The sequence below is a fragment of the Triticum aestivum genome, chromosome 2A (genome assembly GCF_018294505.1).
Source record: "Triticum aestivum cultivar Chinese Spring chromosome 2A, IWGSC CS RefSeq v2.1, whole genome shotgun sequence".
Lineage (NCBI taxonomy): Eukaryota > Viridiplantae > Streptophyta > Magnoliopsida > Poales > Poaceae > Triticum > Triticum aestivum.
In genome coordinates, this window is record NC_057797.1 from 137440253 (window position 1) to 137455678 (window position 15426).

The window sequence follows — 15426 nt, forward strand, 5'->3', positions numbered from 1 at the left end:
GCTGGTGCACCACTGGGGATTGGTCGCCGGAGCGAGCGTGGTCGGGTTGGCGGTGCGAAAAGGTTTTTCCAGGCCTCGTGTGTGGTCCGCGGTTGTCGGGTACAAGGGAGCGAGACGGCAAGCGACATTTGGCATGGACGAGGTGACCCCGTCCTGCCAGTGGGGTCTGCTCGGTGAAGACTCAAGAAAGTCTACACTGCTCAAAAAGGAATGCATACTTTCAAAAGAAAAGGGATCCTGCATGATTGTAGTAGTGTTCGGAAGAGAATCTCTTTTCACTCCGTTGATGGAGTAGGACGGCCATTCATTGCCGTTGATGTGTTCAATCTTCAGTTATCAGCGTGCCAAATATATCAATATATTGCAGACCCATAAATACTCCAGCCCTTGTCATATTGGGAGAAAATCAGTGGGCTCTTTAGTTAATGTCTTGTCGGCACTATAAGAAAATGAAATTACCATCTCTACCCAGTGAGATGGGCTTGTGAGCTGGTTCATATGGGACAAAATCTCTGTTCTATCCTTTTATGCTAACAAAATCAGAAATTGACCTTGTTTGCAAAGAAATTTCAGATCTGACCTTTTTTGGTCACGCCAACATCCTTGACATTTGGCTTGCATTGGAGACGCAGACTTTGCGACGTTTAACCCTGGCCCAAACTATCCTAGCTGGCGCTAAAGTGGCACGGCCAGACGCCATGCATCTTGGAGTTTGGGCAAATGCCATGGCGTTTTGAGCCCATCCATTATGAGTAGGCAAGAAAAGCACATATATTGGCAATTGGGAGCTACACTTCACGTATAAACTGCGCTGCATGCATGCATCAATAATGGACTTGCTTCCATCAATAATTGTAGTAGGTTAATTAATTTTATCAGGAAACTATAAAGAATTAGTAGTAGGCTTTTATTTAGCAAAAAAAAAGTAGTATTCTAGAACTTATGAAACCATCCAAACGTATTATATGGTGTCACGGGCGGCGCCCGCGGATGTGTTGGCTTATTCACACATATATACGCACATGTATATATAGTAACACTATAGGGTCGTGTTATTCGTCACCCTGGGTGAGGAATAATTATTCTTCATCCTCCTCTATTTTACTATTAATGCACCGTAATTTTACGTTCCGCAAGTTTTGTCTTATTTCCGACGCAAAAAGGGACCGTAAGAAAATATATAATCGCCGTAAAAAATATTTTATGTTATGTAAAATTACAAACATAAAAATATAGTCTAAAATACACATAAACTCCAAATTTTCTTGTCTTATGACCTATATTTTTATTTTTTATGTCAAATTTTACGTAATTGATAAATAGGAATGTAACTATTTGAATTTGAAACGTAATTTAATTATGAAATGATTGTAAGATTAACTCGGGTGAAGAATAACTTATTTTGCACCCTGGATGATGAATAGTAACACTATATATATATACAATTAGCTAGCTATATACAATTTCTCCTAATTGGTGCCTTCGGAGCACGATGACAATTGGAATTGGTTCATGGGGGCGGTAGCGCGTAATAGTATTCTCCTTTGGGATCTATGACCTGGTCGAGCAAAAACCCCGCTATTTCCTCTTGAATTGCTTCTATGCGCTCCTCTGCTAGGAGCTGCTCCTGCACCTCTCTGAACTGTTAAGAAGGAGATCAATATGCATGTGTATTAGTTGTGTGACTAAATATCGATAATGGTGTAAAAATTGTGAATAGTATTTTGACAAACATACCCAGTCCTGTCTTTGAGATCTGCTCCTTTCGAACGCCATCATGCGAATGTTCTCGCAAACGTAGTATGCACACAGATTATTCCCCGGCGCCTGCTTCAGGGCATTTACGAGAATGGAATTTGATCAGATAATAATTAATCAAGCATGATAATTAAAGAGATGACAGCTAGCTAGCTAGTACTACTTAATTACTTACCTTGGGTCGATACCATTTCAGCTTTCGTTTCCATTGGCCTGGAGTGACGCTGATGAACTTTGCCCAAGCCCTGCCCGCCGACAAAGAAAATGAATAAAGGGGCTATTAAATAGTTCATATCAGGAAATGACGAACTAAATAGGCCGAGATATAGTTAATAATGATTGAAATTACCTATTGACTATCCCAAACAAGATAGTGTAGTCACTTGCTTTTTTAAGTAGTTAGTCCAGTATTTTAACTGTTCCTTCACCAACTTTAATGATTAACAAGATCCAGTGAAATCTACATGCATACACGTTTGCATGTCTTAATTAAGCGGGCATATGTAAGCAAAACATGTAGCTAGCTAGTAGGCAAAAACAGAATTTGTAGTACAAGACAGTGTGACTCACTCGAAGTTGTAAGGAAATAGTATATCTTCATTGGTATTAAGGCACTTGAAGAACTCTAGCATGCTTTCCTCTACACTTTTTTCATAATATGCATCTAATTTCCATGTGTATTCATTAATGGTATTTGGGTCAATGAACCCAATGCCATAGCGTCCACCTTTTTTCATTTCATACATCTTCATCCTGCATAATACCACAGAAAAGAATATAGTGAGGATAATTACAGGTAATGATTGATCAAAATGATCACTACAGCTAGTTTGAGACTTAAATTACAGAAAGAAATCACTTACAGACAATAGCAACTGACGATAGATTTGTCGAGTGCGTCTCGATTGTATAACTGAAATACTTCTGAATACTCAACGGACACAGCTTTCTCATGGAAGTAATGATCCTTCTTGACATTCACCATGAGGGACTCTCGATTGGAAATCTTGGTAATGTCCATGTACCATTGATGCAATTCATACATTCTCGTTGGGAGCTTTTTGACCTCGTCTGGCTCGACCAAAGGTTGGCCCCGGACATATTTCCGTTTTATTTCCTCCTCTCTAAGCAGAGACATGGGCTCGATATCAAGGAGTTGTCCAACAGTGATCATGAGCCTTTCAGCCTGCTCAATATGCTCCTCGGTTATTACCACATCGCCCAGCCCGGGAACATTAACGGTTTGCCCACAATAATATTGGGCGCGCGTACTCTCATGTGTTGTTGGCACAACAAGCGGGGGGGGGGGGGGTTGATTGCGCCACCTGTTCTCCCAACCGGGGAACGGTTTTACCGCTCCTTTTGCCAGCTGATTTGCTCGAGCTCGAGCTCGCCTCTTTCTATAGACGTGCTCGATTTAAATTCCTGAGGTGGCGCTCATAGTCTGTGTTAACAGGCTTGGGAGATGGTGGTCTAGCCATACGAATGAAGTGGTCAATCTTTTCCTCAGACACTTTCTCCCTTGGCGGCGGTGGCGGTTTCGGTGCAAAATGGGCTTCCACCTCGGCCTTTGATATGGCTGCGTTTTCCTCCTCGGACTTGTTGTAAGGCCTCTGCGGAAGAGGCGCGAGGCTGCTTGGACCATATTGAAATCGCTTGCCTCCGCCTGTACCTCCCGTCCTACCTCGACTTGTACCGCTATGCACCATAGCTGCGGTGGCTCTCTTCCATGATTGCTGAGGCGGCGGAGACGACTGACGTGGCTGAGTTGGACGAGGAGGAGTGGCCTGAAGCTGTGCCGGACTTGGAGGAGGAGTGGCCTGAAGTTGTGCCGGACTTGGAGGAGGAGTGGTCTAACGCTGTGTCGGACTTGGAGGAGGAGTGGTCTGACGCTTTGCCGGACTTGAAGGAGGAGGAGTGGCCTGACGCATTGGTGAACTTGGTGGAGTGGGAGTCTGCTGACTCGGTGGCGGATTTCGACGAGGAGTCGGCTGATGCGGTGTCGGTGGCCTTCGAAAGATGATGCAATCCTTTCTCCATAGGATGATACGATGTTTGGTCTCTCCCAGTGTGTGCTCCTCGTCACCTCCAGGAATGTCAAGCTCTAGCCCAGAATATTGGTCCACCACCTCATCAACCAAGACACGAACATAGCCCGCTGGAATCGGGTTGCAATGGAAGGTTGCCTCGGGGGGATTTGTAAAAGCAACGGCGTCCGCCATCTTCATGAATATGTTCTTCATTTTGAAGTGTAGCTCGCAGTTAGTGTTCTCCATGATGTCATCCATGGGGTATCTATCCAGCATTGCGTCGCCCGGGGCGAAACCCACGCTGCTTCTCGGCATGGATGGGACGGTGTTATCCAATGTTGGATCATCCGCTAGCTGCTGCAGCTGCTGAGACCCCCTTTGCTGGCTAAGTGAGTCGATCTGCTCCTGCTGCCGCTGGAATTTGAATGCCAAGTCCGCGTGCGCTGATTCTAGGCCTTGAAGGAGTTCATAGTCCAGCTTCCTCTGCTCCTCCTCCATCTTCCTCTTCTTCTCCTCCGCAATCTTCTTTCTCGCATGGGTTCTTTAGTCGGCGTTCCAGTCCGAAAAACCATCATACCACGGAATAGCGCCCTTGCCTCGTGTTCTTCCCGGGTGTTCAGGATTTCCCAGGGCACGCGTAAGCTCGTCGTTCTCTCTGTTGGGCTGGAACACCCCCGATCGAGCCTCTTCTATTGCAACAAGTAGCTTATATTCGGCTCCATTCAGACATGCCTTCTTCAAAACTTTGCCTGTCTTCGGGTCCAACTCCCCCTCATGCGCATAGAACCAAGTCCTGCACCTGGGGGGCCAGCTCATTGTTTCTGGAGTGACACATGTATCCTCCATCTCTTTCTCAGACTTAGCCCACTTAGGCATTGCCACTGCGTAGCCACCTGGCCCCAGCTTATGGAACTTATCCTTTTTTCGGCATTGGCCTTGTTTATTCTCGACCGTTCCTTGGATAATTCTGAATCCTTGAATTTCACGAAATCGTCCCAATGAGCACTTTGCTTCTCTAGTGTTCCCTCGAATACTGGAGTCTTCCTTCCTCCCTTGACGTACTTGTCCCATACATGATTCTTGTGGTTGTTGAATGCAACCGCCATCTTCCTAAGAGCAGCGTCCTTGACTTTCTCCACATCTGCATCTGTGAAATGATCTGGTAGGGTGAAATGTTCCATGAGAGTTTCCCAAAGCAGAACTTTTTATCTGTCATCGACAAAAGTAAGATCTGGACGTGGCTTTGCTGGCTCTCTCCATTCTTGAAGGGAGATCGGGAGTTGGTCCTTCACAAGAACTCCGCACTGACGAATGAACTTGTCCGCAATCTTCTTAGGCGCTAATGGTTCGCCATTAGGTTTGATGGCCTCAATATTATACTTTACGCCCTCCTTCAACTTTTTGTTCGGGCCTCGTTTCCTGCTGCCTGAAGATTTGCTCGATCCGGATGGCTGAAAGAAGAAAGATCGATTCGTTAATATATCTTCAAGTCATTTAAAACATGTGATGATCACCAGATGCCTGCTTATATAAATATACCTCGTCGGTCTTTGTTGTTTCAAGATCAATATTTTCTTCGTCATCAATATCATAATCATAGTTCATGACTTCATCAATTCGGTCGTCGCGATCGAGTATCATATCACCCTCCCCGGTGTTGTTTAGATATCCGGAGCCATCATAATCTTCTTCATTCTGATCATCATCTGGCCCGTGAGGATGGCGTATGATATCGAACAGGGTCTCTTCTCCCTCTCTGCCAGTATTGTCCGCCATAGCTTTTATTTAACTAATCCAAAAGAAATATAAAACAATTTAGTATTCAAATTACAATGCATGGATGCAATCAATTAATAAGGAAAAACGGAATCAATCATAGTATATAATAAGCATCATCGAATATAATCTCGAATACATCGTCTCGAATAATAGATATAATCTCGAATACATCGTCTTGAATAATATATATCGAATACATCACTAGCTAGCTAGCTAGCTAGTAAAGATCGAATACTAAAGAGTAATCTAGGCCACTCGCGGTTCCTGAGGCGCGGGCGGTGGACAACCAAAGTGAAGGAACCATCACTGGATCATAGCTCGGGTGATCTCCCCAAAGAACCTGCCAGGTATTGGAGAACCTGACGTCCATAGCAGCCATGTAGCGATGGACGTGCTCGTCCTCCTCCCTGACACGGCGACGTACCACCTCCGACGGGGCCGGCTCCCTCCGCACCGAAAGTGGCCCACGTGAGCGCCACCAAAGGAGACTAGGGTCGACGACAGGACCCGGGGCCGGGTTCCTCACGAAGCGTCGCGCCCCTGAAGGTAGCACCTCCCATTGCCAGCCCAGCAGAGCCCAGTCCCGGACATGGGTCCTCTGAAGCAGGACGTCGTCGCAAACGGGTCGACGGCGAGGATGCGGGCCGGGCATCGTCGACAACAAATACTATATGCCGCAAAAGTAAAGTAACATTTTTTAAATGATGGATTGTGATTTCATATATGCAAATTCTAAATTTTATAACTAAAAAATATAAGAAACTAAAAAAACATCGATCATCGTGTAACAATTTGAAATTAATCTAATTCATCTAGCCAAAACTAACATTTCCAAAATTTCTAACATTTCTATATAACTAACATTTCTATAACATTTGTATAAAAAACAGAAAAAACCTTTGACATTATATATATATATTATAAATAACATTTATATATACTATTTGACATTAATCTAATCTAATTAATTAATTCATCTAAAACTTTGTATGAAAAACAGAAAAACAGAAAAAATTAAAAACTAAAAACAGAAAAATTGTGTGTGTGTGTGCGCGCGCGTGCAGTGTGTGTGTGCGCGTGCGCATGCATGTGCAGTAGCTACGGCCGGCGCCGGCGGCGCGGTGGCTTTGATCGATTGGAGGGAGGAGAGGGGCCGGGGGAGGGGCTCACAGCACGCGCGGGCGAGGTCAAGGCGACGGTGACGGCGAGGCGAGGTCGATCCAATTGGCGACGGCGACGGCGAGGCGACGTGCCGGTGCAGCGACGAGGATGGGCCGGCGACGGGGGCGTCGCGGAGTCAACGGGGACGGCGTGACAGGGGCGGCGACGGCGCAGGACGACGTGGTGGCAGAGAGAAGTGGGAGATGAGAAACTGAAATTTTTCGAAGTGTTTGTTATATAGGGGACACCTTTAGTACCGGTTGGTGGCACCAGCTGGTACTAAAGGCTTGTTTTGGCCAGGCCAAGCGGCGGGAAGAGCACACCTTTAGTACCGGGTGGTGGCTGGAACCGGTACTAAAGACCCACCCTTTAGTACCGGTTCGAGCCACCAACCGGTACTAAAGGTGGTGCGCTGGCGCAGGTGCGGTGCGGCAAGTTTAGTCCCACCTCGCTAGCCGAGGGGCGCCCACACTGGTTTATAAGCCCCAGTGCGGTAGCTCTCTTGAGCTCCTCTCATAAGCAGGCCTTCCGGGCCTACGTCTGCTGCTATGCCCTGATGGGCCTATTGGGCTAGCGGGCCTGCATCCTAGCCCAATTATAATTTGGCCTTCTAGTCGTATGCAGGCCGCTGTGGCCCAGTAGGTGGGCTTTTTTTATTTAGGTTTTTCTTTTCTGCTTTATTTATTTTGTTTTATTTATTTTTAGTTGTTTTTTGTTGTATTTAGAGTTTCTTTGTGAATATTTTTGCTTTAGGTACAAAAAATTAGAAACTTTCTATTAGTGCCGGTAGTTTTCAAATTTGAATAGTTTAAATTTTGAATTATTTGAAATTTGTGAGAATCACTAGTTTGTGAATAACTTAACTTTAAAATACATTTTACAGTGATTCTTTTTTTATTATGTTTAATATTAGTGTGTTTTATCATTATATTCAATTTGGTAATGCTTAGGTTATTTAAAAAATGAAATGCCTTTGTAACAGATGAGTTTTTGTCCGAAACCCTGATAGTTCAAAAGAGATTGTCCATTTTATACACAAAGTGCATCCAGTTTTTGCCGTAACCCTCTCTACTTTTTTGCACATGCTATGTGGGTGAAATTATGATACCATGCCAACTTTCAACCTTTTTGGAGTTCATTTGAAGTGTTTTTTCAATTTAGCTGAAAAAATCAGTAAATGCATGAAAGGATTTGTTTGCACATAAAATTTCTTCGTGTTTCAAATGCCAAAACACATAACTACCCCTAACTATTACAGAGATTCCCTTCTGGGTGTGAAACACAGAAGAAAGTGATGATATATAGTGAAGCCGATCACATCCCATATCTTTGGGTGTGAAACTTTTTCTTCGCGTGTGTCCCTTTGCGCCGTAACCATGGAAAATCTTCATCATTTAAACGGGATGCTCGGGTCAATATTCACTGTGAATGGAGCAATTTCATCAAACTTTTCATAATCTCCTGACATGTCTGTCTTGTCATCCACTCCCACGATGTTTCTCTTCCCAGAAAGAACTATGTGCCGCTTTGGCTCATCGTATGATGCATTCGCTTCCTTATCTTTTCTTTTTCTCGGATTGGTAGACATGTCCTTCACATAGAAAACCTGTGCCACATCATTGGCTAGGACGAATGGTTCGTCTGCATACGCAAGATTGTTGAGATCCACTGTTGTCATTCCGTACTGCGGGTCTTCCTTTACCCCGCCTCGTGTCATATTGACCCATTTGCACCAAAACAAAGGGACCTTCAAACCACGTCTATAGTCAAGTTCCCATATGTCCTGTATATAACCATAATATGTTTCCTTTCCCGTCTTGGTTTCTGCATCAAAGTGGACACCACTGTTTTGATTGGTGCTCTTCTTATCTTGGGCGATCGTGCAAAATGTATTACCATTTATCTCGTACCCTTTGAAAGTCATTATATTCGAAGATGGTAACTGGGACAACAAGTACAGGTCATCTTCAATAGAGGCGTCATGGATGGTACATGTCTGCAATCAGCTGACGAAACTCCTGGTTTGTTCACGTGTAATCCAGTCATCAGACCGCTCCGGGTGTTTGGAGCGTAGCAAATTCTTGTGTTCTTCCATATACGGAGCCACCAAGGCGGAATTCTGTAGAACTGTGTAGTGTGCTTCAGTGAGAGAATGTCCGTCCATACATATTATTTGATCCCCTCCTAGCATGCCTTTTCCATCCAGTCTGCCCTTATGTCGCGATTCAGGAACACCAATCGGCTTAAGGTCAGGAATAAAGTCAATAAAAAACTCAATGACCTCCTCATTTTCATGGCCCTTGGAGATGCTTCCTTCTGGCCTAGCACGGTTATGAACATATTTCTTTAAGACTCTCATGAACCTCTCAAAGGGGAACATATTGTGCAGAAATACAAGACCCAAAACGTTAATCTCTTTGCATAGGTGAACTAGGACGTGCGTCATGATGTTGAAGAAGGATGGTGGGAACACCAACTCGAAACTGACAAGACATTGCACCAAATCATTCTCTAACCTTGGTATGATTTCTGGATCGATTACCTTATGAGAGATTGCATTGAGGAATGCACATAGCTTCACAATGGCTAATCGAGCATTTTCCGGTAGAAGCCCCCTCAATGCAACTGGGAGTAGTTGCATCATAATCACGTGGCAGTCATGAGACTTTAGGTTCTGGAACTTTTTCTTTGCCATGTTTATTATTCCCTTTATATTCGACGAGAAGCCAGACGGTACCTTAATACTGAGCACGCATTCAAAGAAGATTTCCTTCTCTTCTTTGCTAAGAGCGTAGCTTGCATGACCCCGATGTATGCCGTCTTTTCCGTGCATACGTTGCTGGTCCTCCCGTGCCTCAGGTGTATCTTTTGTCTTCCCATACACGCCCAAGAAGCCAAGCAGGGTCACATAAAGATTCTTCGTCATGTGCATCACGTCGATTGCGGAGCGGACCTCTAGTTCTTTCCAATAGGGCAGGCCCCAAAATATAGATTTCTTCTTCCACATGGGTGCGCGTCCGTCAGCGTCATTCGGAACAGGTTGTCCACCAGGACCCTTTCCAAAGACCACCTTCAAATCCTTGACCATATCATGTACATCAGCACCAGTATGGTGGTGAGGCTTCGTCCGGTGATCCGCCTCACCTTTGAAATGCTTGCCTTTCTTTCTTACAGGATGCCTGCTCGGAAGAAATCGACGATGTCCCAGGTACACATTCTTCTTACAATTAGCCAAATATATACTGTCGGTATCGTCCAAACAGTGCATGCATGCGCGGTATCCCTTGTTTGTCTGTCCTGAAAGGTTACTGAGAGCAGGCCAATCATTGATGGTCATGAACAGCAACGCCTTTAGGTCAAATTCTTCCCCCATGTGCTCATCCCACGCATGTACACCTATTCCATTCCACAGTTGTAAGAGTTCTTGAACTAATGGCCTTAGGTACACATCAATGTCGTTGCCGGGTTGCTTGGGGCCTTGGATGAGCACTGGCATCATAATGAACTTCCGCTTCATGCACAACCAAGGAGGAAGGTTATACAAACATAGAGTCATAGGCCAGGTGCTATGGTTGCTGCTCTGCTTCCCAAAAGGATTAATGCCATCTGTGCTTAGACCAAACCATACGTTCCTTGCGTTGTCTGCAAACTCCTTCCCGTACTTTCTTTCGATTTTTCTCCACTGCGACCCGTTAGCAGGTACTCTCAACTTTCCATCTTTCTTACGGTCTTCTCTGTGCCATCGCATCGCCTTGGCATGCTCTTTGTTTTGGAACAAACGTTTCAACCGTGGTATTATAGGAGCATACCACATCACCTTGGCAGGAATTTTCTTCCTGGGGCGCTCGCCCTCGACATCACCAGGGTCATCGTGGCTGATCTTAAGCGCAATGCACCGCATACTGGGCAAGCGTTCAAATCCTCGTACTCACCGTGGTAGAGGATGCAATCATTAGGGCATGCATGTATCTTCTGCACCTCTAACCCTAGAGGGCAGACATCCTTCTTTGCTTCGTACATACTCTCAGGCAATTCGTTGTTCTTTGGAAGCATATTCTTTATCATTACCAACAACTTTCCAAATCCCTTGTCGGATACACCATTCTCTGCCTTCCATTGCAGCAATTCTAGTGTGGTGCCCATCTTTTTCTTGACACCTACGCAATTCGGGTACAACAATTTTTTGTGATCCTCTAACATGCGCTGCAACTTCTTCTTCTCCAAATCACTTGCGCAGTTTCTCTTTGCATCGGCAATGGCCCGACCTAGATCATCAAAGGGCTCATCCGATGCCTCTTCTTCAGCTTCTTCCCGCATTGCCGGCTCAACTTCTTCCCGCATTACCGGCTCAGCTTCTTCCCTTATTGTTGTATCATCGTATTCAGGGAACCCACGGCCAGGATATCTATCGTCGTCCTCTTCTTCTTCGTTGTCTTCCATCATAACCCCTCTTTCTCCGTGCTTGGTCCAAACATTATAGTGGGGCAAGAAACCGGACTCAAATAGGTGGACGTGAATGGTTCTTGACATAGAGTAATTGTGACAATTCTTACAGCCAGCACATGGACAAGGCATAAAACCATCCGCCCACTTGTTTGCCTCAGCCGCAAGCAGAAAAGTATGCACGCCATTAATGAACTCGGGAGAGCATCGGTCATCGTACATCCATTGCCGGCTCATCTTTAATACACAGCACCGAAAACACCAAATTAATACAATACATAAAGTTCATACAACACTTAAATGCAACAAACAAATAACTCTCTAGCTAAAGAATTTAAATGCAACAATAAATGCGATCAAGATTGCAACTAAGGTAACAATTGATCCAACAACATAATGATACCAAGCCTCACTACGAATGGCATATTTTCTAATCTTTCTAATCTTCAAGCGCATTTTCTCCATCTTAACCTTGTGATCATCAACGACATCGGCAACATGCAACTCCAATTCCATCTTCTCCCCCTCAATTCTTTTCAATTTTTCTTTCAAATCCTCGTTTTCTCTTTCAACTAAATTTAACCCCTCTATAATAGGGTCGGTTGGAATTTCCGGTTCAACTACCTCCTACATACAAATATCTATGTCAGCTTGATGGACATAATTTGTCATAAACACAAAATGCAACAAATAGTTTTAAAAGAGAATATACCACATCTGGATCATAACAAGGACGAGGGCCGACGGGGACGGATATCAAAACCATGGCACTATGTATAACAAACAACGTACAGGTAAGATAATTATACGAGTAACTATATATCCAAATCACACAAACATCAATTTTTTATGTAAAATTTCATGAACAAGAGGCTCACCACAAGGTGGTGCCGGTGATACGTCTCCGTCGTATCTACTTTTGCAAACACTTTTGCCCTTGTTTTGGACTCTAACTTGTATGATTTGAATGGAACTAACCCGGACTGACGCTGTTTTCAGCAGAATTATCATGATGTTGTTTTATGTGCAGAAAACAAATATTCCCGGAATGGCCTGAAACTCCACGAAACATCTTAGAAAAAACAATAAAAAATCCTCGCCAAAGATGAAGACCAAGGGGCCCACACCCTTCTCACGAGGGTGGGGGGCACCCCCCTAGGGCGCGCCCCCCTACCTTGTGGGCCCCCTATTGCGTCTCTGACTCCAACTCCACCTCCATATATTGAGTTTCGATGAGAAAAAAAATCAAAGAGAAGAAATCATTGCGTTTTACGATACGGAGCCGCCGCCAAGCCCTAAAACCTCTCGGGAGGGCTGATCTGGAGTCCGTTCGGGGCTCTAAAGAGGGGGATTCGTCGCCGTCATCATCATCAACCATCCTCCATCACCAATTTCATGATGCTCACCGCCGTGCGTGAGTAATTCCATCATAGGCTTGCTGGACGGTGATGGGTTGGATGAGATTTATCATGTAATCGAGTTAGTTTTGTTAGGGTTTGATCCCAAGTATCCATTATGTTCTGAGATTGATGTTGCTATGACTTTGCTATGCTTAATGCTTGTCACTAGGGCCCGAGTGCCATGATTTTAGATCTGAACCTATTATGTTTTCATGAATATATGTGAGTTCTTGATCCTATCTTGCAAGTCTATAGTCACCTACTATGTGTTATGATCCAGCAACCCCGAAGTGACAATAATCGGGACCACTCTCGGTGATGACCATAGTTTGAGGAGTTCATGTATTCACTATGTGCTAATGGTTTGTTCCGGTTCTCTATTAAAAGGAGGCCTTAATATCCCTTAGTTTCCAATAGGACCCCACTGCCACGGGAGGGTAGGACAAAAGATGTCATGCAAGTTCTTTTCCATAAGCACGTATGACTATATACGGAATACATGCCTACATTACATTGATGAATTGGAGCTAGTTCTGTGTCACCCTATGTTATGACTATTACATGATGAACCGCATCCGGCATAATTATCCATCACTGATCCGGTGCCTACGAGTTTTCCATATACTGGTTTACGCTTATTTACTTTCCCGCTGCTACTGTTACAATCACTACAAAATACCAAAAACATTACTTTTGATGTCTTTACTTTTGTTGCCACTACCACCACTATCATATTACTTTGCTACTAAACACTTTGCTGCAGATAATAAGTTTCCAGGTGTGGTTGAATTGACAACTCAGCTGCTAATACTTGAGAATATTCTTTGGCTCCCCTTGTGTCGAATCAATAAATTTGGGTTGAATAGTCTACCCTCGAAAGCTGTTGCGATCGCCTATACTTATGGGTTATCAAGATCAATTTCTAGCGCCGTTGCCGGGGAGCATAGCTCTATTCTTTGAGTCACTTGGGATTTATATCTGCTGGACACTATGAAGAACTTGAGAGATCCAAAAACCAAGATCTATCCCTCAACTACGAGGGGAGGTAAGGAACTGCCATCTAGCTCTGCACTTGATTCGCCTTCTGTTATGAGTAAGTTTGCGACACCTACATCTGCTTCTGCTATTCGTTCTAATATGTCGCATGTTATTGATGATGCCACTTCTGCTATGCATGATACTTATGATGAAACTGCTTCTATGCCTGATACTACTGTGCCCCTTAGTGAATTTCTTGATGAACAAATTGCTAGGGCTAGAGAAAAAGGAATTATTGAATCTGAATATGATGATGATAGTGATGATGAAAATATGCCTGTTATTCCTAAGGGCTATCTTTTTGATACGGAATCTTCTGCCGCTATTTTTGCTTGCAAAGATAGATATGAGCTTAAGAGGTTATTAATTAAATGGAACAAAGAATCACCTAGAGAAAAATGAGACCCGACCCTGCTTTTGCTACTTCACCTATATGTGTTCCTGATAAGGATTATGAATTCTCTGTTGATCCTAATATAATTACTTTGGTTGAATCTGATCCATTTTATGGCTATGAATCTGAAACTGTTGTGGCACATCTTACTAAGTTAAATGATATAGCTGCCCTGTTTACTAATGATGAGAGATCGCGTTACTTTTATATACTCAAAATATTTTCGTTCTCATTAAAGGGTGATGCTAAGATATGGTTTAATTCTCTTGATCCCGGTTGTGTGCGTAGTCCCCAGGATATGATTTATTACTTCTCTGCTAAATAGTTTCCCGCTCATAAGAAACAAGCTGCTTTGAGGGAAATATACAACTTCGTGCAAATTAAAGAAGAGAGTCTCCCACAAGCTTGGGGGGGGGGCTTCTCAAGTTACTTAATGCTTTGCCTGATCATCCTCTTAAGAAACCTGGAATACTTGATATCTTTTATAATGGACTAACCAATGCTTCCAAAGATTACCTGGATAGTTGTGCTGGTTCTCTTTTCAGGGAAAGAACACCGGATGAAGCTGAAATTCTATTGAATAATATGTTAACAAATGAAAATAATTGGGCACCTCCTGAGCCAGCTCCTGAGCCAATTACTGAGCCTATTCCTAAACCAACTCCGAAGAAGAGAGGTGTTTTAATTCTCAGTCCCGAGGATATGCAAGAGGCAAAGAAATCTATGAAAGAAAAAGGTATTAAAGCTGAAGATGTTCAGAATTTACCTCATATTGAAGAAATACATGGTCTTAATATACCGCCTATTTAAGAAACATATGATCTTAATTATTTATTTACTGAAGAACCTCCTGATCCCGATATCCCGACACAGGTAGTAAAGGTAAATTCTCTCTCTATATATGATAAAGCTGAAGTCCCTCCTACTAAAATTGCTAGTCAGTGCTTGGATGAGTTTGATAACTTTATGTTTAATCAAGACGACTTCAATGCTTATTTTGGTAGTCAATTAAAAGAAAATGCTTATACGATTAGACGCTTGGGTGATTATATGGCTAATATTAAAGGTGAACTTAAACTTGTTAGCAAACATGCTTCTATGGTTACCACTCAAGTAGAACAAGTACTTAAGGCTCAAAAGGAAGTGCTTAATGAAATGAATAGTAAGAAAAATGATTATGCTGTTAGAGTGGCTACTAGAACTGGTAGAATGACTCAGGAACGTTTGTATCCTGAAGGCCACCCTAAGAGAATCGAGCAAGATTCTCAAAGAAGTAATATTGATGTTCCTAGTTCTTCTAAAAAGAAGAAGAAGAAAAATGATAGAACTATGCAAACTTCTAGTGAACCTATTGCTGAACCACCTGATAATCCAAATGATATTTCTATGTCTGATGCTGAAACACAATCTGGTAATGAACATG